This window comes from Tamandua tetradactyla, chromosome 12 (assembly GCF_023851605.1).
Source record: "Tamandua tetradactyla isolate mTamTet1 chromosome 12, mTamTet1.pri, whole genome shotgun sequence".
NCBI classification, from domain to species: Eukaryota; Metazoa; Chordata; class Mammalia; order Pilosa; family Myrmecophagidae; genus Tamandua; species Tamandua tetradactyla.
In genome coordinates, this window is record NC_135338.1 from 11,990,872 (window position 1) to 12,016,307 (window position 25,436).

Below are 25,436 nucleotides of genomic sequence, written 5' to 3' on the forward strand. Positions count from 1 at the left end.
CTAATTTTCATGGACCTGAGTGCTGGAGAGAGTGTTCATAGTACACACCACCACTAATTCCCCATCTTCCACTTGTTATCTTGCTTTCTTTCCCATCCCATTCCTGGTGTTGAACCAACGCTCCATCTGTAGAGGTGCAGACAGTGTGAGTTTTTCTGTCATCAGCTGTAACTTCTTCAAATTTCTCGTCCAGGTTATAAGAAAACCGTGTTGTTTTCAAAGTGCTCTCAGTTTTTATGGTGAGAGATTTGCCATCAGAAGTGATGACACAGTCTGGCTTGGCCAGTGTACCCATTCTCGCAGAGCCATTCCTACTCCTACTTCCTTCAAGTATTCATCAAAGCCTTTTGATGTCCACCTGGCGCCATCTTCCTACCAGCTGCTGCATGGTGGCCGTGGTGGGCCCAGGCGTGCGAACGAGGACAGTGAGTCGGTCTGGTGGTGAGCATGGTTTTCATGTCTCTGTCTCTTGTCTATGTTTCTTCAGACAACAGGGGTTGTTTTGCCTGCTTTGTCCACTCCTTTATCTCCTGAGCTTACTATGGTAATGTCCTGTGTTGGGCACTCAGGAAACCACTGTTGAACTGTTGAGCCCCATTTTACACAGGAAGAGACTGAGACTCAGAGAAGTGAGGGTACTTGGCCAAAGTCACACGAGTTGGTAAGGGACTTGACACCAAGGTCTCTGACTCTGATGTCCGTAAGCTGGACTCTTCTCAATATGGCACCCAGAAAATGCAGTCAGAACGCGTGAGCCCTCGGCCTGGGGTCATGCTGGTCATGAGCAGTCTCTGTTTTTAATTTACAAGGCCTGAGGTTAGGATGAGTGGCTTTGAAATGCACTGCACACACGCTTGTTTCATTTGTCATGTACATTGCAGTCTGTTTTATAACTTCACCCCTAAAACATTCTGTCCTTGTGCTAATGGAGAAGACTTGTCATTTGATAAATAAATTTGTATTTATTTGATAAATAAAAAACCATGGGTGATCCAAAAGTCCCTCCTTGGCTTTAAAAAGAAAGTTTGTTGCCATTACCCTTCAAAAAAGAAGTGTCTGTCTGCTGACTTGGGGACTTTGAACACAAAAGAAGTGCCCCCTGGCTTTGAGGCTATAAGATGCACAGGGGTTTGGCTGGACTGCCGCAACTTGCTCTATGTTGGAGGGTAGTTCTGACACACACACAATTCAGCCTCAACTCTCCACTGGCTCTCAGCTCCCTTTGCACACAAAGTCGATGCAGGGAGAAGCTCAAAAGGCAAATACCTGATGGAAGTAAGTTCTGTTAATAAATATGTTATTGCCCAGATCATCAGCTAATCTCCAGTTGAAGTTTTTATAGAATCAGATCGATCAAAAGAGAAAGCACCTTAATGTTCATCAGACCCCAGATTTATCAGAGTGTGGCCCATGAGCTGCCTGCATTAAACTTACCAGCAGTGAGCGTAAAATGAAATATTCTTGTGTCTCCCTCCAAAATGACCGAATTTGAATTGCTGGGAGTGGAGCTCAGTAATCTGCAGCTCTGCCTAGCTCCCCAGGTGTTTCTCATGAACCCTCAAATTTGGTTCGGGTTCAACCTTCTCCTTTTATAGGCTCAGAGAAACTGAGGCCTAGGGATTTGATTCTTGTGGAAATGATTATGTCAAATTGCAACTAGGAAAGGTGAAAGTAATTTTCAGGGTAACAAAATTTTAAGAGTCATTATTCATCTTTTTTTTTTTTTTTTTGGCATGGATCTCCTCAATAAAAAAAGAAAACAAATAGAAAAGCGCAGGTCAATATTTGAAGCATGAGGCAAAATAGTGGTTATCTCAAATATTCTTCCTTGAAGGAGATTTTCAGATCCTCACACTGGAACTGGGGACTCTCCTCTGAACAATAGCCTCACATGAATTATGCCCCTTGTGTTTACCAGCTGAATAAAGGCCACTAAGAGTTAGTCAGCAGCTGGAGGAGGGGAGAGGAAGAGTGAGAGATTGGTGAAGGAAAAGAAAAAGGAGTCAAATCCCAGCAGATTATTCATCAAAATAAATATTGTGAAGAGCTTTTTCTGAGTCCCTATTACATTAGGTAAGGAAATAAATTTAGAGCATGTTAGTGATGCTAATGTATTCATGTGAACCACCTAAATTTTTTTTTTCCACAAATGTGAAATAAGGCTAAGGCCCTATCACTCAACCACGAATTACTAATTATTGGAGAACAGAAGATTCTCTGTACTTTATCCTTTGTAACAATACATGTGAAAAAAAAAGTCCCTAGAATTTTGTGGTCAAATGTGGCTTTAAGTGAACAGATAAGCGCCCAAGTAAATTAAAGCACTCTTCCATTCCTAAGGGAAGTTGGTGAACTGCCCACATAATTTGCTGATAAAGGCCTATCTGTTAAAACAAAGTACAGCAGCATTGGCAATACATTTCAGCCAGAGACCCTAAGTGGTTATTTTTCCTTGACAGTCTTGTTGGCTTTTTTTTTTTAAGACCCTAAAACTATTTGAGAATGAAATATAGATGATGATATTGGCTTTAAGTTAATCTTACACTTTTTGCTTGGAAAGAGAAAAATCCATCGGCACGACTTCTTTGGTAAACACTGTTGCGTGATAAATTGTTATGAGAAGAAAGTCATAAGGAAAACTCGGCTTCACAAATGACACACATAGAAAAACAGCAGATGTCTGATGAAGTAAAGAATGGACTTATTGCCAAGACCTTGAAAAACAAAATTAATTTCCTTCGTCTTTGATAATGATGATGTAATGTAGTTAATAGGAAGAGCCTGCCACGCTCAAGTACTTATAAAAGGGAAAACGTTCACCAGACCCAGGTCAGAATCACTGGTTTTAGTTGCTATTTCTCTCACCATGCTGGTTGTTAGATAAAGGGGGTGAAAGAAGCAAGGAACTTATTTGGTGGTGCTTTTAATGTAAAAGGCTTGGACTCTCCTATTATTATTATTATTTTAAAATTTTTTCTACTATTATTTTTGAGTGACTCTTTTCAAAAAAGAAAAAAAAAAGCAGTTAAATCAGACTTTTGCCTCTGACACTGATTTCAGATATTTGGAGCCTTTGGAAAGAATTGTTGGTGAGAAAGATTGTTCACAAGAATAAAGCAAAATCATTGCTATTTTACAGAATAATTGACTTTCCATAGGCAGGAGAACATTTGGTTTTTAGGTAGAGGGGCACATGGCTGGTGCCCTTTTCCGTATAGGGGACATTTTTTGCTCTTGTTGGTCACACTACGGAAAGACTTAATTAATCTCTGCTTAAGTCTGTGAACAATTCACAGGTGGGTCTAACTGTGTCCTTTCAGCCCCATCTAAAAACGCTCGACACGATAGCTTATTTTTTAAGAATCATCCAACCATTGTTGGCAATTTGTGTTTTATGATGTAAAAGCTGTTGAGTTTTCTGGCCCCAGTAAACTAAGTTTAAAATAAGCAAAGTGATGGTCAACCTGACTTTGGTCATGGAATTAAAGTTGACCCCATTCTATTCCACAGCTGAATTTGTGTAGCAGGCTGTGAACAGTGTGTGCCTTTTGAACAACCTTTCTGTGAGGTTGCTTTGAGCCTGAGAAAAGAAGGGTCAGAATATTAGCCATTAGAAGAGCCCATGTGGGGCAGGCCATGGTGGCTCAATAGGCAGTGTTCCCACCTGCCATGCCGGAGACCTGGGTTCAATTCCCAGTGCCTGCCCAAAAGACTCCGTGTGGTGGGGTGAACGGGGGGTTTGGTTTGCTTGATTCTCTCGTGCTATGTGTGTGTATTCAGTCTAAACCTGCATACCTGATAGCCCCTCTTTCAGGGGCCCACTGGCAGGGACTTGGCAGAGAGGTTAACAACCGTTAACACTGTTGACCCAGAGATTGCTTCTTCCTCAACGCTAAGGCCAGGGTTTTGAACTTGCTTTTAGCATTTTCAGGCCTGTAATTATCTCTCTTCTCTGGGGAAGGTTCTTCTCCCTTGTGAAAAGGGCTTTGAAGAGCTAATGGATGGGTCTTTTCCAAACTCATTACAGTTTGTGATGAACTCTGGGAGAGAAGCAAGCTTTATCTGTTTTGTCTGTCTTTTTCCTTTTATTTTCTCTTTCCCTCTTTTTTTGCCTCTAGAGCATTTATATGGGAAACACATTTAAAAAGTTCTTTGTTTATTATTTTTTCCTACTTACTTTATCTGGTGTAAAGTCAGGGCTATCTAGGAGGGAAACCTGATGGCTTACCCACTGGAACTCGACTTGGCTGTCATGAGACACTGCTGGCCCAATGGTGTTACAGCAAATAAAAACAGTGATAATCACAGGAAGCACTCACCGAGATGGTGCCATCAGCTATATCCATTAAGCACTTTTTGAAATACTATTTCGTTAAATCCTCACAGCAAAATTATGAGTTAGGTATTACCTAACTTACATAAATGAATAATAGATTTAACAGATGAGGTAACTGAGGCTTAGAGGAGTCGGCTTGCCCAAGATTACAAACAGTTATGTGCCCAAATTGGGATTCCAAAGCCCGTACTCTCCACCTTCTTATGCTTCTCCAGTATTGAATCTTTTCTGTCCCTTGTTTTTTAATCCATTATTCCCCATAGCTGTCTTGAGGCATTGATACCTGTTATTCTAAATCAGCCTGCAGGGTAAGTCCATGTACGCGCAAGTCGTTCCCATAGTAAAGAGGCTTTTAGTAAATTCAGTTATTTGGTTAATACATCGTGGAGGCTGAAGTAAGCGCCCTTTTAGAAAGATCAGTGAAGGGGTGAAACTACTTCCCCCACCAGAATGCAACAAGTTCGAAAGCTGTTGCTTTTTGTTGTTGTTGAACTGGGAGCTTTGGATATCTTCAAAACCCTCCATCTGTTGCTATTTCAGCTGTAGGACTTTTAGCTAGTAAGCCAAGTACCAGAATAGATGGTAAGAGGGTCTGCTAAGCAGAGCTGTAAATCTTCAACTCTTGCATTTCATACAGAGTCAAGTAGAAAGAAAGAACTTGGAGGCTCATTTCACAGAAGACAAAAATGAAAGGAGTTGCTGATAAACTTCATGCAGAGATTGGAGGGAGCTAGGTTAAAGGCAGGTGGAAAGGACTAAGAGCTTAATAAGTGGAAATTCCTGTGATAAGTCTTAGGAAAGAAGAAGGGAAAAAAAGAGAGAGAGCCATCTACATGGTGGATGGATTAAGAAAAAAAAAGTCAGGTCTATGGATAAAAAAATAATGGTCTGGGAGTTGAAGGAGAGTAAATTCCTTCTCTGAAATATTATCCTAATAGTTTTGTGGCTTTCTTTGCATGGTGGTGATGATGACATAGCCACTATTACAGAAAAATTAGGTATTGCAAACTTCTAAATAAAATTTGTGCTTTTAGACATTTGGTTTTTTTCAGTCCTGCATATTCCTTTTCGGTAGAACTTACTACCAAAGAAGGAGGAACTTAGCTTGCATCTTTCATAGAAATGACACCCGCGAAAATGTTTCTTACTTGGGAATAAAGAGCAACAGTTTCTAAAGATGTTAAATCTCAAATAATTCTGTGTTCTTTCCTAAGAGCAAATGGGAACAGTATTTCAAAACCCAGAAAAACTCACAACAAACCTAAGGTGATTGCAACCATATCTTGCAAATAAGCACTTGCCTAGAATGGTTATGGAGGGATTGAAAACCTATTACTACAAATAACATTACACAAAACTTTTCAAACCTAGCAACTAAACTGTATGTACATGCAACGTGAGCTGAGTATCTTACAATATCAGCGTTTTGGTTTCTCAATACAAAGAAGCAATTCAAATTAGACAATACCAACAAGGTTCAGATTCCTACTCTGTTACTTATTTGCTTTATGATTTTTGGCAAATCACCTAAAATTCAACTTCCTCGTCTGTAAAATGGGGTAATACTCCTAAACTGTAGGATTTCTGTGTGGGTTAATGAGAGATTTTATTATACACGCTTCTGGCCAGTGAAAATATTCACTAAATGGTGACTATTATCATTATGTAGATTTTAAACATATCTAAGCATTTTAATAAAGGCATTTTTGTGTTTGGAAACTGAAAGAGGTCAGGTAGAAACCTTGGAGGATTCCTTCCCCCTCTCCTCCAAGTACCTGAATGCTAAGCAGAGTGTCCAGATGTGAGAGGCAATCGATTTCCTACAAATTCCCTAAATAAACAAATCATGTATTTGATAGTCACTCTGGAAAAGCTCTGCCTTTCCTCTGAGGAACTCAGGACAATTCATTCACCCACCAAATGTTCAGTAAGCTATTACTGTGTCAAGCTTTGCCTAGGCACTGGGCATTTAAGAGTATAGAAGATAGACACAGCTCTCCCTTTGTGGAACTTAAGTTCTAGAGGGCAGAGAGAGCTAACAGTGAATAAGTAGATAAACGGAAGATGATATCCTGGTTGTGACAGCACTCTATAGAGAAGTCTCAGCGTGATGTAATGAAGAGTGGGTGGAGGTGGTGGCTTTAGGGGGTGAGGTCGGGGAAGTTCTTCTGAGGAGGTGATTATTGAGCTAACATCTGGAAGGTGAGAAAGATGCTGGTAAAGTCCCCTGAGTCGAGGGAGCAGCAAATGCAAACACCCAGGTGCAAGAAGGTGTTTGGTTTGAGAAAGAGAAAGAAGTTCTGGAATTCTGCCAGGAATGGGGAGAACTGCATCGGCTGAGGTCACCATGAGAAGACAATGAAAGGAGAAAAGGATTAGAAAAGGGGTGTGGAAGTCATTGCAGGAAATATGACTGTAATCAGTCACCCAGCCTGGAAATGCCCACTGTAGGCTCTCTGACCCTCAGACACCCTGTGAAGAGAGAAGCCAGAGAGTAGTTGAAAAGGAGGCTTGCTGAGAAAAGGAACTTGAGAATTTTGGTGGTAATTTTACTTTGGAAGACAACAACAACAAAAAAGGATCATTTCATCAGCGTCCAGAGAGCCTGGATGAAATGGAGCCACTGGAAAGCTGCTGAAACATTATTTTGGCTTGTTCTCAAGAAGGTCCTATATATATATATATATATATATATATATGTACAATTTTATATTTGCATTAAAGCCTCAGAATCAATTGTTTTCATTTTATAGCATTTCATTTCACATATATATTTTTAAATAGGAACATGTTATATGGAGTGTATTACCTCCTAGAAACAGATGTGTAGGTGGTATTTTAGCCTTAATTCCCAAATATTTTTCCTATCCAACCCAGGGTTCACACACTTAATGGTTTCATGCTAGGTAACCTGATGTATTGTGTAGCTTCTTAACCCGGTTGGTGAAGGCATGGTGCTAACGAGGCCAAGGTCACTGGGTCAAACACCAGTGGATGGTTAGCCTGGTTACATAGTCAAGAATTTATTCAGCCAGGTTAGAAGCCCAGGTGACAATGCCAGTGGACAGGACAGATCTGTTGTGGGCGTAGGAATGTGGGGACCATGTATTTATCTCACTGTAGCCCCATAAAGACACCTTGAGCTGAGATTCCGCCTAGGTCAGCAAAATCCTCTGCCCCATGGATGAGCATATTCTGAAAAATTTGGCCTCTTTTTTTCATTCAGACTCACTCATTAGAAAATGAGTTCTCCCTTTGCTAAGAAGCTTGTCCATCTACTGATTCCCTGACTCTATTCAACAACTTGATTGTTGGACCTTCTTTAAGTTATGCATTACGAAAGGCAGGAAGATAATTTGATTTTCTCATTAGAGAGAAAATGATTTGCCTTTTGGCTGGTTTAGGTTTTTTGCTGGAGATTATTTGGTTTGGCTCAAAGATTTTTTCCCACAAGGTGGACCAGTAGTGCTGCTCAATCTTTGGTCAAGGATGCCCAATTCCATCTTCAGGTGAGCAGGTTGTTACAGGTGAGTTTGCTGAATGATGTGGCCTGGGTGCATCTGTTTGGCCTGAATTTTCATGGTCAGCCACTTGGAAGGGCTGGCAAAATAGCCACTGCATATGGTCCTATGACAGTGTCATGCTATCTTAATCAATTTTCTTTCTCTGTCTAAACGATTAATGCAAGTCATTGTGCCTACTAGGGGAAGAGGAAAATGAATAAGATGACTATAGTTCAGTTGGGGAACAGACATATAAATACAGAATGCCAGGTTTCTTTAAAATGTTGGACTTGAAAATCAAGGAAATGAAACATCAGAGATGTGTTTGGGGAAGGTCGCAAGAAACAGGGGTGGGCACCTGGAATTATTTCTAGGTCTCCACTGATGGAAAATGTGTTCCATTTTCTCCCCCATGAATATTTTAATAGAAAGGAGAGAGGTAGAGGGCAGTCTTTGAAAAATAATAAGAAAATTGGAGATGGGCACATACCCATGGATAAAACAAGTAGTGCTAAAGCCATATGAAGGTTTGCATGGAAAAGTCAGGAACAAGATGTCACCGAAGTGGCTATTGCCTCTTGATTGAAATGGAAACTGGTGGGCTAGTAAGAATGCTGCAGAGGTTGGCGGGTTTTGTGCCAGCTCTAATGTCAGAACCCTCGATTCAAATCCAGCACTTCCAGTTTCTCCTGTGTGACCTTGGAGAAGCCACATAACCTCTTTAGGGTCCACTTACTCCATCTGTTGAATGGTATCTACCTCATAGGATGCTGAGGACTGAAGGAAATAATGTTAACCTTGTCAAATGCTTAGGTCTGTGCCCGCTAAATAGTGAGGTCTCAATAAATGCTAGCTAGCGGTATTAATTCACTCTTTAGAAGGAAATACACAAGCAACTTGGCGAAGAGGCTTTATTCCTCCTTGAGGCTATTAATGCAAAGTTGAAACAGATTCACATCTACTGTCTACATAACAGGCTGTAGTTATAACTGTCATGTTTTGTTGTCCATTATTGCTGGTCTGCTTCCCTTTTTCTTATCTGGATCCTAAATCAATAGGTGTGGTTCAGTATGGTTCAGTGATCATTGTCAAGCATTTTCCATACTTACTAACAAGTAGTTTATATTGCCCTAGGGTAGACTGAGATAGCTTGCAAAGAAGGAAGATGTGAGACCTCATTTCTAAAATGGTAATAATATATTTGATATACATGAAGACACGTATGCGTAAATGGAAAATCTTAGCTAATGAAGCCTTCTAGATGTCTGCATTCCAAATAAGGATGTGTCTCATAGACTATTTTAGCACTTGAGCACTCCATTTTCTCTCTCTCTCCCCCCATTTTCATGGATTGAAGATCCAGGAATCAAAAAAATAGTCTTAGGTGAATGATAGAAATATCCATGGAATTGAATTTTTAAATGAAAATTCTCACGGGTTTAAAAACAATTTGGTAAGCCCCAAGTGCAGTGTCCTGTACTTAACTCTGTTTTTCTTTTTGATTCATTGCTTCAGATCCTTTTCTGTGAAGTATTTTTAAATCCTGCAGGGTAAACAGTGAGAGAAGTCTATTAATTTTTATTATATTTCCTAAATTGTAAAGTTAATTGTTAAAATTAGATCTGCTTGCTCGGGTAGCTTTCTAATTGTTCTTGCAAACTTAGTTGGTATGGGGGGAAGTTCTTTTCGGAAGCTCCAGAAAAGCTCAACTGTACATCTAGCCCTCTGCTTATGGCTTGTGTGTTCCGTAGGACCAAGACTAGAAAAACAAACGAGGCTATTTGGGCATTTTTTGTTTTTTAATTCAAAGAGCAAACTATTTTGAACTCCATCCCAAATCTCCATGGTTCCGAGAGGAAAGACATAGCAATGCACTGCTTTTCCACGGACCAAATAAATGCTGATGGGAAATGTTGTTCTGTTTGTTCCTGTGTCAGGGGTTTATGATCGAGTGAACTCTCCTGTAGCTCCAGCAGGCTTTGATGTGCCAGGGAGAAATTGGGTTTGGGGTTTTGGAGAAAGAGATTGGGGAAGGATTTGGAATGTAATGGCCCTTGTTATCTGTAGAGGCCAGAGACACCCTGCCAGGGGCCAGCGCATAGCTGCTGCCTGGGAGCAGAGGAGAGGAGCGCTCAAGGCAGGGCTTTGGCATTTCCAGTAGAGCAGCACTTAGTTAAAGCCACTGGAGTGATTTCTTGCTGCTAATAGATTTGTTTCTTTAGAGGCAGATAAGTAAAGGAAACGATGACTTTTAAGTGAACAGTTCCCCTGCATGGGACTGGTTAGTGTCAGCTAGTCCAGTGGCAGGAAATACCAATCGGGTTTTTTTTGGTAGCTCAGTGACAAAAGGTTTTGCTGTCTTCCTTCCCTTTTTTACCTCCCTCCCCAGCCTTACCCTCTCTCCTTCTCTCCTTCTACAAAACCCAGATGCCCGCCCCTCTGCCTGCTGGTGGAGAGCTGAGGCTTGTCTGAAAGCCGTTTAAGTAATTGCTCATAATTGCACAGGTTTCCCCGACTGGGCTTTTACCTCTCCACCCCTGAAATTAAACGGGGCCAAAGATGTGTGACCTTTTTCTAATGGGATGGGCCCTAGAACAAAGGAATTCAAGGAGGAGGCCCTGGGCCTTTACCAGGGCTCATCTATGACAGCTGGCTGCAGCCTAGGGGAGAGACCGGATTGTTTTTTTTCCTGGTAGAGGTGGAGGTGGGAGGGAATTTCTCCCCCCCAAACCTCAGGGTTTTGTGTGATGTCCCTTGAAGTTCTCTACTCTGTCCGAATATAAAATCTTTGCCTGTTGCCGATCACCATTTGGTTCTGAAAGAGAGTTGGGTGCTATCTGACCAGGATAGCTTGGGAGGTCTGGGTTTCCCTGCTTATCAGCTTCATAGCCTTGCCTGACTCATTTAAAGTTTCTAGGTCTTAGGTTCCTCGTCTGAAAACCAGGGATGGGAGATAATATATACAATGCAAGGTGCTTAGTACCAAGGAGTCCAACAAATGGCCATTGTTTCTCATTATAATTTTCCTAATGTCTTCTCACCCCTCATTTTCTTAAAAATATTTTAAATACTCAAACAACACACGATATATGTTATATTATACAATAAAGAAGTTAAAAAACAATAACATACAAACACAAATATCCTTGACACACAAACATTTTATACACGGTGTACAATCAATGGCTGGAACACATTTCACACATGGTGTACAATCACAGAGTTATGTAGTCATCACCATGATCACTTTTTTGAACATTTGCATCTCTCCAGGAAAAGAAAAAGAAATAGAAAGAAAAAAGAAAAACCTCATACATCCCATATGCCTTACCCCTCCCTCTAATTAACCACTAGTATTTCCATCTACCTAATTTATTTTAGCCTCTGTTCCCCTATTATTTGTTTATTTAATTTTTATCAATATTTTTATAAAAATAAAATATTTTTATAAACAACAAACAGACATCCCAACATTCTTGACATGCAAATATTCTTGACATACAAACGTTCTTGACACACTTACAGTCAGTGGCTCACAATATCATCGCATAGTTGTACATTCATCACCATGATCAGTTTTTTGAATATTTGCTTTTCTCCAGCAGAAGAAAGAAAAAAGAAAAGACTCATACATCCCATACCACTCCCCTTCATTGACCACTAGTATTTCAATCTACTCTATTTTAACCTTTGTTCCCCTATTATTTGTTTATTTTTTCAATCCATATTTTTTACTCATCTGTCCATACCGTAGATAAAAAGGAGCATCAGAACAAGGTTTTCACGGTCACACAGTCACATTGCAAAAGCTGTATCATTATACAATCATCTTCGAGAAACATGGCTATTGGAACACAGCTCTACAGTTTCAGGCACTTCTCTCTAGCCTCTCTAATATACCTTAAACTAAAAAGGGGATATCTATAAAATGCATAAGAATAACCTCCAGGATAACCCCTCGACTCTGTTTGAAATCTCTCAGCCACTGACACTTTATTTTGTCTCATTTCTCTCTTTCCCCTTTCAGTCGAGAAGGTTTTCTCAATCCCTTGAAGCTGAGTCCCAGCTCATTCTAGGATTTCTGTCCCACGTTGCCAGGGAAGTTTACACCCCTGTCACCCCTCATTTTACCTCCTTGAGCTGAGGAGAGAAATTCAAGGCCTTGAATTTTATGATCAAAATTAGTTAAAATCCACCAGATTTTAAAAACAGAAAAGAATTTTAGAATCATCTAGTTCATTGCTTTGCAAACCTGGCTCTACATTAAAACTACCAGGGGAGCTTTGTACTGATGCCCAAGCCTCACTTCTAGAGATTTGATTTAATTGGTCTGAGGTGGGCTCTAGGTCTCAGTATTTGTATAAAAACAGTTCTGAGTTATTCTAATGTGCAACCAGAGTGGAGAACCACTGATCTTTTTTAACCACCTCATTTTATAGATGAGAAAAACTTGGGTGCGTAGGGATCTGTTTGTTCATTTGTTCATCTGTTAGCTTACTGACCTAGCCATCTGTATACATACACCAAACACATATCAAGCATCTACTAGGTGTCAAACAATGTTGTAAGCACTGGAGATAGAGTTAAGTGGATTGATTTCCTTTCAGGAGAACAGAACTGAGACCTGGCAGGGAACAGTTTGAACCTATCAGCTTCTGCCTTGTTGCTCTAAATTGTTTCTTTATGCCACAAAGAGTCAGAACTGGGGCAAGGAGGACTGGGTTATTAGAGATGAGTAGCTGGCAGGGATTCAGGCTTCTAGCCCACAGGTAAATCATGGTGTCTTCTCCACATTCAAATCTCTGGGCTCATTACCCAAACCAAACGTCACAGCACAGCACATCCTACATCTGAAGTTTCTGCATGTCCTGAGCTACTTTGTCAATAGCTGTCCTCTCGCCCTCAAATTTGCCCAAGTTTGCCTCAAACAGTCAGGCACAGCTCATGAGCTACAGCCAGATTCTGAGCTTGGAAATCCAGCTGATACAAACAAAATGGAGACAACGTGAACATTCTGTTGCTTTAGATTTATGCTATTGTAGTTAATGGATCTGTCAGTGTTTCCATTATGAGCCCCTTATTTTCAGGGGTATATAGCCCATAAACGTTCTCTCCAGACTGAGCCTTGGCACTTTCAGCCTGGGAGCACATGTGTGTGTTGGGGTGTGTGTGTGTGTTTTTATAAGGATGTGAGGGGAAAAAAAAATAAGTTAGCCATTTTGAAGCAAAGGATGGTGAGAAACAGAAAAAAAGGTGGTAATTGATTGCAGATGCTCTTTTGATGCTGCCAGAACTTGAAAACTGCTGAGTTGCTTTGTCCCCAGTTGGGTATATGAAGGGTCGAGATGCTATTAATTACCCTCAATTCTGTGCAAGCAATGTTAATTGACAAAGTAAAAATCCACATCTGAAGGATAAAATATGGACTTGGGTAACTTCCACAAGGGCAAGAATTGGCTCAAGTCCGAAGGCAGGTCCAGGTGGCTTCTAGAAGCTGAAGGATCACAGAACTCTGAAAAGGCAAGTTCCTTTCACCTGTGCTGGGCTGTTTCCCTCCATCACCCAATCTTGTTTCATCCCTTAGTTGGGGAAAAAGTGGTGCAGCAGGAGCTTCTGAGGACCTCCTTCAATCTAGTTTTTGTTGGCAGCCGTAGTTGCCATAGTACATGTTTGAGGGGCAGAGTTGTCCATTTTCCTTTTGGATATGGAGTGCCAGACGCCTTCTGGTAATTTGGATTTAATGAGATTATGTCATAACCCAGCACTGATGTGAAAGACACAGGCTGATCAATGTTGATGAGAATCCAGAAGTCAAACAATCCATAACGGTCAAAAAGTTGTAAACCCAGAAATGGTCATTATGCATTTAAAAACAAAATAAAACAACACAACACAATTCACTTTGCAAGCTGCTTCTCCCATAATTTTTTTCAGGAAGCTTCTATTGCTTAAAACCTAATCATGACTAATCTTGAACAATGAAGAAATCTATAGAAGAGAAACCAGAGCCAGTCAAGTCCAAATTAGTTCTGATCACAGACATGAACTGAAGACCACAATGTGTGTCTCGCAAACAAGAGGCCGAACAATAGTCAGGCCTGGCTGATGAGAACTGACCCTGGGATTGTCCCCATCCCCACATTTCTCCATTGTGACCAGGCAAAGAGTCAGAAATGTCTAGGTCTGTTTTTTCTCATGACAATTCAACAGCTATCTACTGTAGATACCACTGTAAGTAAATATTTATTTTTATTATTCGAAGCTGATTTTGAGCCTGTGTGCCTCAGGTGGTACTCATCTTCTGAAATTTTCTGTCTTGGTCCATTGCACCCTAGTCGCTTCAATCATCTTTTGTGTTCATTCCTTCTTTAAGTCCTTTGCCCTGCTTCTGCCCGATGCCTGGGATGCTACCCCCTCCCCACTTTGCATGGAGGCTCTTTATCCTTATTCTAGTCTCAGCTTACATGTCACCTCCCCAAGAGGGGTGCCTCCTTGCCCTGTCACTATTCCAGCAGTCATCAACTAATGTCTGGTGACCAAGTCTGGCCCTCCCCCTGCTCTTGTATGGCCTGAGAGCTAAGAATGGTTCCTACATTTTTAAATCGTTGAAAGGAAACCAAAGAAGAAGAATATATGAAAATTATAAAAATGTAAAATTGTACTTTTTATGTAATAGGAAAACAAAAATGATATAAAATTCAAATTGTATTGTTCATAGAGTTTATTGGAACACAGTCAAATTCATTCATTTATATATTATTAATGGCTGCTTGCATGTCACAACAGCAAGTTGAGTAGTTGCAAGAGATTGTATGGCCCACAAATCCTAAAATATTTACTCTCCGGTCCTTTACAGAAAAAGAATTGTCTACATATTTTCTGGTCTATTCTGATATTTCATTTACATTTCTCTATAGCACTTCTTTTGGTTATAAATTATCTTATTAGTTATTTGTTTGTATATTAATTTGTCAGTATCTCTCCACTAGAAGGTTTGGAGGGCAGACCTTGTCTTATCTTCTTCTTTGCTGCATGATGCGTGACATCTAGTGGACACTCCAAATATGTGTTTTGAATGAATGGATACATTTGTGCTGATTTGAATCTGTTGTGCACCCCCAAAAAGCCTGTGTTGTCTTAATGCATCGCTATGAGTGCAGACCTGTTGTGGGTGGCACCTTATGCTTAGATTGCTTCCATGGAGATGTGTGCCAGCCCATTCAAAGTGGGTCTGAATCCCATTGATGGAGTCCTTTATGGGAAGATAAGAGGCAGAGACATCTTGGAGGGAGCTCAGAGAAGCTAAGAGAGAAAAATGCACACAGAAACTCAGAGACATTTTGGAGAGAAGGATCAGGAGACATCACCAAGTGCCTTCCCACATGGCAGAGGAACCCTAGATATCTTTGGCCTTTCTTCAGAGTCATGGTATCTGTCTCTGGATGCATTAATTTGGATATGTTCATGGCTTTAGAATTATAAATCTGTAGCCTCATAAATCACCTTTGAAAAAGCCTACCCATAGTACACTGAATGAAGCTGAATGTGAGAATGATAGAGAGCAGAGGGCTGGGGGCACACAAATGAAACCAGAAGGAGAGACAGATGATAAAGACTGAGATGGTATAATATCAGAATGCCTAGAGTATACAATGACAGTGACTAAAAGCACAAATTTAAAAATGCTTTTGCATGAGGAAGAACAAAGGAATGTCAATAGTGCAGGGTGTTGAAAATAGATGGTAACTTATTTTAAAACTTTAACTTATGTGTGAGACTAAAGCAAAAGATGTTTATTTGGTACAAAATTTAAATTTTGACTAGTGCAGTTCCTAATATAACTTATATGGACAGTTAATTGAACACCATAAGTACATGGAACCTTGAGTAGGGAATGAGATTTTGTAGATTTGTCCAGTGGACACAATCACTGTGATTTGAACAGTGAATAAAAAGTATTTGCAAAGTCCCCTTGGGGGAAAATTCAACTTCCCCATGTGGAGAATTCCTGCTATTCTTGCAAGTAGTGAGGACAACCAAATCAACAGGCCAAACCCTCAATATTGGGGTTTATTCATATGAAACTTATCCCCGCAAAGCATGAAGCCTACTTAAAATTAGGCCTAAGAGTCACCCCCCGAGAACCTCTTTTGTTGCTCAGATGTGGCCTGTCTCACTCTCTGCCAACATGGCAAGCAAACTCACTGTCCTCCCCTTCTCTACATGGGACATGACTCCCAGGGGTGTAAATCTTCCTGGCAAAGTGGGACAGAAATCCTGGAATGAGCTAGGACTCAGCATCAAGGGATTGAGAAAACCTTCTCAACAGAAAGGGGGAAGAGAAAAATGAGACAAAATAAAGTGTCAGTGGCTGAGAGATTTCAAACAGAGTCAAGGGGTTATCCTGGAGGTTATTCTTATGCGTTTTATAGACATCCCCCTTTTAGTTTAAGGTATATTAGAGAGGCTAGAGGGAAGTGCCTGAAACTGTAGAGCTGTATTCCAGTAGCCATGTTTCTTGAAGATGAATGTATAATGATATAGCTTTCACAATGTGACTATATGAGTGTGAAAACCTTGTGTCTGATGCTTGTTTTATCTACAATATTGACAGGTAAATAAAAAATATGGATTAAAAATAAATAAATAATAGGGGAAACAAATGCTAAAATAAATTGAGTAAAATGAAATACTAGTGAACAATGAAAGGGAGTGGTAAGGGGTATAGAAAAAAATAGGGGGAACAAAGGATAAAGTCTGTTGAGTAGATAGAAATAGTAGTGGTCAATGAGAGGGAGGGGTAAGGGGTATGGTATGTGTGAGTTTTTTCTTTTTTCTTTTTCTGGAGTTATGCAAATGTTCTAAAAAGTTATCACGGTGATGACTATACTACTATGTGATGATATGGTGAGCCACTGATTGTACACCATACACGGAATGTGTATATGTTAAGAAAGTTCATGTTTCTATGTTGTTTTGGTTTGATAATACAAAATAAATTAAATTTTAAAAAAAGCCTACCCATTTCTGCTGTATTGCATTCTGGCAGCTTTTTCAGACTGAAACATAGTTCTTGGACTAAATTATTGACTCTGAAGTTTAAGCTGGCTCATCCACCCATCCATTAGTTCAGTAATTGTTTACTGAGTGCCTACTGTATGGCAGACACTTGTGTCCATAGCTGATCTGTTCATTTGGCTTTTCCAAAGGGTTGACTGGTCTAGACTGTTGCCTTCCCTGGCTGTTGTAGAGTTAGCACCAAAAGGCTTGGCCAACTTTCCAAGCTGTCAAACAATTCTGACTCTCCTTGTCTGTTGAGCAGCCTCCTGTTCTGTTATATCTTCCCCTAACAGCAGCATTAAGGGTGTGCAGCTCGGGGCTCTAAATCTCCTTGGGGGATGGCCCAGCCATCCTCCCTCAGGAAGAGTCATCTGTCCTATTTTTGCTCATTCAGGCACAGCCTTTGCTTCTGCTTGTGTCCCAGAACTCCCCTTGCCACGTTCCCATTCATCCAGGCTTGCCCCAGTGGCCTCCCACTCACACCTGCAAATCTCGTTCACATGGTGGCGGATTCATCATCACAGGCTTGAAAGCATTCCCCTGAACCGGAGCAGCAGACTCGAGAGAGAGGAGGGCAAGAGTCTGGCGGCGGACACGCTTCCCCTTCCTTCCCTTTCCTCCTCCTCCTTCCTGCTTTCTCTGCAGATGACTTTTGGTGAAGGACATTCTCCATGTGCTTCCCTGGAGAACGTGCTTAGTTTACTGATGGTGCTTTTAGAATAGAAGGAGTAGCAGTCTAGCATATTATGTATTTCAGTTTGTAGCGATCATAGGGATAATTACCCAATCTGATTTACCTATCAATTGTCACACAGATGAGATGTTGAAGAGGAAGAATATAATTCATGTTAAAAGAAACCTGTGTCCTTTCCTCATTTGTTAGCATGTGTCCTTTTTTATACTTAAATTTCATTTGTAGTTGCAATTGCCATGCAATCTGTATTTTCAGGCCGGATCTGGTTTAAAAGATATTTTCCCATGGTAAAATCGTGAATCCCAGTATCGAGTTAATGAATCTGGTCAACCTATCTTCAAATTTCGATAGGCAAAGTCAGTGTATTTTTATGTACTTTCCAGCATTTGATGGGTTGTCAAATTCTCATTTGGACAGTGAGGAACAGGCAGGGTTCAGCCAGGGAGGGAGCTAGCTGGAGAAGTTGTAAGCAGCTGTTGGATAGGACTAAAGGAAGAACTGTGACATGATGAATTTATCTGATTAAGAATCAGGCAGTTCTTCTCATGTGTCATGTCTGCCCCTTCTTGGTTCTTAACTTTAAATATGTGTCTGTTCGTGTTTCTGCAGAGCTTCTAAGAACACCAAAGTAGAAAGTTCAAACAAAGGGTAATACCATTTATGTTGGCCACCTGGCAATCCTAAGCATGGAGAAAAGCTCTGGGCCCCTGTGGGTGCTTCATAAACATCACTGAACGGTTAATGGAGGGAAGAGACTAGTAAATGGTTGGCGAGAGAATGGGGAATCTGATCCCTTCCTTCCGACATTTAAGCCCTGCTTGTTCCACACACAAAAATGCACGTAGCCAGGGAGAGTAGATGAGACAAATATAGGGGATTCAGTAAAGCAGTTCACAAGGAAAAAATAACTCCTGCTTTTGTTGTTAAGTAAGCACTCAAAATACCATCCCTACAGTGCAGATGCAGATGCATCCTGATGTTAAGACCTGAAAAATTAAATAGAAGACAGGAAAAATATATACTGGCCCATCAGGTTTGTATTGGGATGAAAAATAGGAAGGATCTGGCCTCTGTTCTCATCCCTACCCCCATCCCTTACTCCAGTGACTCTTAGGACTCCTTAGAGCAGACTTCACAGAATTTTATGTACGTATGTATACAGTATAGTGGGTTGAATGGTGCCCCCCCTCAATACATCCATGTCCTGACCTCCAGAACCTGTGAATGTGACCTTACTTGCAAAAAGGGTCTTTGCAGATGTAATTAAGTTGAGGATCTTGGGATGAGATCATTCTGGATTATTCAGGTGGACCCAAATCCAATGACAAGTGTCCTTACAGGAGAGAGAAAAGTTGAGGCCATGTGAAGTACCTATGATGTCAGAGAGGTTTTAGGAATCAGTGAGTTAATACATGTAAGGTGCTTCATAAGGCACTTAGCTAGGAGTAAACCCTCAGGGATCACAGTCACATACAGTGCCTTCTGCTCTTCTAAGGGAGCTGAGGGTGCTTAGAAGGAAAGTGGTTGTCGATGTATCATGACTAAGTTTTCAGCATTCAGGGAGACACCCACTTGGTGATCAGATGACTGTGTGAAGTGACCTAGGCCAGGGTACAAAGGACAGAACTGGTCTTGGTTAGCTTAGGTGGCAGGGTTTAGTGTACACACACTTGGGGAAAGCAAGGAGACCGACAACCATTTCAGCAACTACAGAACCTTGCCCCATGTGGGCAGTTCAAGATCCATAGCGGCTGTGGCAGCAGACACTTTGTCCTCTCCTCAGAAGGATGGCCCAGGCTCCCTTAAGTGATGACTGGGTCTCTGCTAATAACTTCTTTTATTGTCACTTTCTCACTCTGGCATGTCATCTCTCCATTCTCTTCTCTGCTTCCCAACTTCTGGTGCCTTATGCCTCCTGCTTGCTTTCTCTGTATCTGTCCTCTACTTCGGCTGCTATTCTTCTATTCACTGCCTTTCCATATGTGTTGAGATCAAAGTCTCCAAGAGACTTTCTGATTGGGTCAGCCAAATACAGTCTAGAATAGAACACCCCAGTTGAGCCCAATCTGGACCACTGACCAGCATGTGGGCTAATGGTTTATGGCCAGGATTCTGTGGTCACAAGGAGTAAATCATGACAGTCCCCTTCTGATTGGGAAAACGTCCACAGGAAGTTCCTTACACATAGGTCATGTGCCATTTAGGATGCTTTTGGCAGAAAACCTGATTCAACTGGTTTATAAAAGTAAGGAATTAATTATCTCATATGACAAGAAGTCCAGAGGTAGGGTAGTTCCCTAGCGGTAGTTCACTGTTGGAAGAGCCTGGACTTTTGTTTCCAGAAAGAGCCTTAGAGTCAGGAAAGGCTGCCGTGGAAATCCAGACCTATGAGAGTGGACTTTGATTCATTTCTTTCTGTTCTTCCCATTAAGCATTGGTTTGGGGGAGGCATGTGACGCAATTCTGGCCAATGAGACATGGAAGAACTTCTGGGGTAAAGTTTTCTTGCTTTTAAAAAACAATGTGTGCTACCAATCAACTCAGCAATCCCACTCTTCAAAATTTACTCAAGGGAAGTGAAAACATATGTCCACACAAAGACCTGTTTGTGAATGTTTATAGCAACTTTATTCATAATGGCCTAAATGTCCCTTAGCTAGTGAATGGATAAGTGTTTGGTATCTATATGATGGAATATCACTCAGCAATAAACCAGAACCAACTATTGATATATGCAACAACACGGATGAATTTCAGATATATTTGTTCTTAGTGAAAGAAGCCAGACACAAAAGGCTATACTATCCCATGATTCCATTTACATGACATTATTGCAAAGGCAAAATTACAGGGACGGAAATCAGATTAGTGGTTGCCAGGTGCTGGGGTGGAGGGATGGGCCTGACTATAAATGGATATGGAGGAACTTTTTGGTGCTATGGAAGTGTTCCATACCATGATTGTACATTTGTCAAACTCATTAAACCATACACTTAAAATGGTGAATTTTACTTTATGTAACTTATATCTCCATAAACCTGACTTTAAAAAAGCCACATATGAGAGAAAATGGAACCTTTTTCGAAAGCCTCTGGACAATGACTTCAACTGAAGCTGTAGTAGCCACCTTAAGTCTATAAAGGGGAGCTGTCCTGGAAGGTCACATCATACATTATTGATGATAGAGAGGAAAAAGTGGTTTACTGCTGAATTAACCAGTTCTGAAATCACCCTGCACCAGCCAGCATTCTCCAGAGAAATAATAGGATATCTTTCTTTCTCTTCCCATCCATCCATCCATCCATCCATCCATCCATCCATCCATCCAGCTATGAAGTGGTTTATTTTAAGGAATTCATCACACGATTGTTGGGGCTTGCAAGTCTGTAATCCTGAGGTCAGGATTTGATGCTGCATTCTTGAGGCAGAATTTTTTCTCTAGGAAACCTGTTTTTTGTTCTTAGGGCCTTTGATAGGATGAGCCTATCCACATTATTAAGGATAATCTCCTTTACTTGAAGCCACCTGATTGTAGATGTCAGCCACATCTACAAAATAACTTCACAGTAACAGCCAGATTAGTGTTTGATTAAATAACTGGGGACTACATACTAGAAAAGTTGACACATAAAATTAACCATCACGAGCTCTATCTCTGACTTCTTATTCTGTGAAGTAATTAATTCCTTATAGTTTAAACCTGTTGAATTAGACTTTCTGCCCAAAACATCCCAAACTAGATGATACATGATCTATGTGTAAAAAACTGCCAGCAGTAGCTCTGTTCATCAGAATGGGACTGTAGACATGGAACAAACTCATGGCATCATCGTCTGTCTTGTATAATAAGCCATAGATATTGGGATGATTTTAAGCTTTTCGTGCCTAGGGTCTCTTAGTTTGTTCTTTCCACTCATTACTACAGAAGTCTCTAGTGTATGTGTTTCCCTTAGCCCTCTGAAGCATATACGTCATAGCTGCATGAATAACATTTTCCCTCTATGAGTATGGGAGGTCTGCAGCTGTTGTTTGGTAATGCTCTGGAAACCCAAAACATTTAAAAATGGGTGGACTGAATTTTCCAAAGTAGCCTAAGAACTTGGTGGTACCATCTGGTGCTCACGGTTTATTTTCTATTGAAGAAGGCATCAGTCTGAGTATTGAGTGGAGAGGATCATGAGCTAATCTTTCCTGAATAGGAAGAGAGATGCCTCTGAGACAGGTGGAGGTGAGTCCTGGGTCAGTAAAATTATAGACACATTTTCAGCGACTTGGTCATAAAAGTAAGCTGTGGAGTTCAGGCAACACTTTACTCTGGAGTTGTAGTCAGAGACTTTTCTTCTCCTGGTTTCAGAGTCAAGGAAATAGGGATACCAAATATTTTCACAAATTACTCAAAGCAACAGATACAAATGATGTTCAAGGTAGGATGTGATAATCCTGAATGCTACTCCATATGTACATAGCTCCAACTACTGGGCATGGTTATATGTCAAGAATGCTATTTTAGGACTAAAGAGAATCCTACATACTAAGTCTCCGTTGTGTCTCATAGTTCAGCAAGAACAAAATATTCTTCCAGGTGAGACAAAGACATGTTTTCTTTGTTTCCCCTGCTCTCTATTTTAGTGCCTCTTTCCTTCCTTTTACTTAGCGGGTCTGCATTGATACTAGTTTTCTAGTATTCCCAGGATGGGTGTGACATACCTGGGCAGTGATTCACCCTGTGTGTCCTTCCATGCCTGTTCCTCAACCAAATGTACCAGGAGTGGATGCCAGTCAATCGGAACTTTGCTTAAACCATTTAAGTCTTTTAAGTCTCTTTCCCAGGTGTATCCCTGTGGTGAGACCAACCAATTCAGACTTCTGGGAGAGCTCATGCCTCTGGCTAGAGTAGGGTTTGTACAGTCTTGATTTCATACAATTTTTAGGGCTTTATTTAAAAATTAGGTGTGGAATCGAATATAAAATTAGGTGTGAAAGTGAATATTTATTTAAAACGAGAAAAGAAACCATAAACTATACATTTATAAGAGCTGCCAAATACCACAAACATTATAGTATACAGAAAAATAAGGTAATTTTTAAAATTGATGAGCTGCCTGATATGCCTCTATGTATATACTCCTCTGATATTAATTTCCTCCTTTACATTACTCCTGCTTGCAATTTTACATATCTGATGACTGGAAATATTTTCTATAAATTGGCTTCGGCTCCTTACATGTCAAACCTTGCTTCTCCTCTACTAGCCACACACTTTGAGTACCAGGTTCAGAAGGACACATTCAAATCACAGTATGACCTTTGGTTCTGTGCCTTGGTCTTGATGCTAAGTCAGTTGGCTCAGTGGGTGGAAGGGTATTCCTGGAAGTAGTCCCTGCACTGAGATGGCTAGTTATAACTTAACTATCCCAGGGAAGTAGTTGTGAGCCTCATACTCAACAGAAATCAAATATACTCTAATTTAACTCCCCCCTTCGCCAGATCCCACTCCAAAGCCATCCATCTTGAGCGGAAGTATAGATGAAGGAAAGCTGGAATAGAAGGAGATAGTACTCTTAACCAAGTGAAGATAAAAGAGTATGTTTGCAAATTTCATAAAATTTACTGTATATAAATACTTTGCTAAGGTCCCTCCCAGTGTGTTGGAAGGAGCCTGTTCAGGGAGGGGCCATAAGGCTCAAGTTATATTAGCATCAAGATAAATCGATCCCTGATTGAATTAAATCCAAATATACCCTGTAGAAATACACCCTGGCCTGGTGGTGAATCACTGTGTGAAACATCTATGCAGCTAACACATTAGAGGCTCACAGAATGTTGAGTGAATGAATAAGATAATGGATCAGCCATAGCAAATTGGGTTTTCTTGCTTTAAGAACTGGGTTGCATATAGTTCATAATTCATAGATATCAATTTCCTTACTTTCCTATACCCTCTCCTCAACGTATGCACATGCACACACGCACATATACCAATTGTGTGTTGTGTTAGGAGTTAGACTAGTTGGTTTCTTATAATTCTATCAGTGGATATTTGAGTAAATTTGGACATGTTTACCCTTTTATCATAAATTTAAATACAGCCTAATCAGCCCTGGTTGGAGAGGGGCCCAGAAAGGGAGGTTTGTTTAATATGTAATTAGTGGAGCAAAGGAGCTCCTTTGTGAAACTAGAACTGAGCTTTGAGTCTGCCCGCTGTTCCCCAAGAAACCAAACAGGAATAGTAATGTGGAATGACATAGTGTTGAACAGCATCCATCATTGGGTGAGATCATCTATCAGCTGCTGAAAGTGAAAGAGGTGAAACCTGCTATGTTTGCTTTGAGACATTTCTGACAACCAAAGCACACATGGCTCACTCAGCAGCAAAAAGCAATGAGGTGAAATTGACCCACTGTGGAACCATGCTCCTCCACGTCCCCCCAGATGTGGGTGCCTCATGTCTGCCTAGTCCTGCCACTGTATTGGATTTTCATGACTTCCCCAATGTGAACTGTGATTCTGAAAGCCTCAATCATGAGACCCATTTGGGATCCCTGAGTAGGCACAGAGCCCTCCCAACTACCCATGTCACTTTCTCTCAGTGGTTCTCCATCTCTTCCTGGATAAATTGCAAACCCCAGCTCTAATATAGTTTCTCCCTGCCTCCTTTCCAGCCCATCTCCCAGGCACCGACTTTGCACAGGATGCTTTAGTTTACAGCAGGCACCAAGCTATTTCACTTTCAGTGCTTTTGCTGATGTCATTTCCCCTCTATCTGGAATGCCTAAATCCACTACTTCCCCTGGTCAAATCTTTCTCAACTTTGAAGTCTTACCTCAGATATCAACTCCTCCAGGGTATCTTTGCTGCCTACTTCCCCCAAGTCTTGCTCTCTGAGCTTTATTCTAATTACTTTCATGTCCCCAATGCCTGGAACATAGTAACTCCTTATAATATGCATTTTTTCTTTATTGCTTGGAAATAATTCAATTCTTCTGTAGAAGACAACAAATGCAATGGATGAAACATGTTAATGTTTGAATAATGAAACATTAATATCAATGTGTTAATGCTTGAATGATGCATCTGTTAACATAATGGATGAAAGACATGTTAAGCATGGGCAGGAGTAATATTTTAGACAAATAAAGGAAGTAGAACATAAATTTATATGAACATAGAGAGAAAGGGATGGAAGAACCAAAGTGTTATTAAATATTCATGATATGTTAAATACACTTAAGGCACCTGAGACACTAAATATATATGAGATAATTTTGATATCCATTGGTACAACCATTTTGACCCCATATGTCCTCTACCTATAAAATAGAGGAATAATCCATGGCTGCTCAGCAGACTAACTGCCAAGCTACATGTGTACTTGCCCTTGCGTCTGTGCGTCATTGGCCGCAGACTTCTTCCTCAATTGGGCTCTCATGCTCGCAATCTTGGTTCTCATAATCGTACCTGCAGTGGGGAAGACATAATCCAGAATTCAAGTCATGTGATCCTTCCACCCTCTTGCACCCTGTCCTAAGTATGATAACTTACACAGCACCTTTTCACTTGCTTCTCACTGTGTGCTTTAAATTGATTTAATGAACCATGTAATTTGATATTTTATTGTTGTCCAAGAATCTTTCTGGTCCATGATCTCTGGGAGGGCTTGCCTGGCAGAATACTTGGAGGCTACCATTGTAGCAAGGTGATTTCTCATACAACACTGCTCTTTTAGTTTGTTAATACAATATACCAAATATGGGTTGACTTTTGTAAAGGGAATTTATTAAGTTACAAGTTTACAGTTCTAAGGCCATAAGAATGCTCAAACTAAGGCATCCAGAGAAAGGGG

At 40.6% G+C, this 25,436-nt stretch overlaps 1 pseudogene; it reads right to left on the minus strand.

Annotated features, from left to right (window-relative positions):
• LOC143652743 (fatty acid-binding protein 5 pseudogene) lies at positions 1-24,988 on the minus strand (annotated as a pseudogene).
• Between the last annotated feature and the right edge of the window lie 448 nt (positions 24,989-25,436).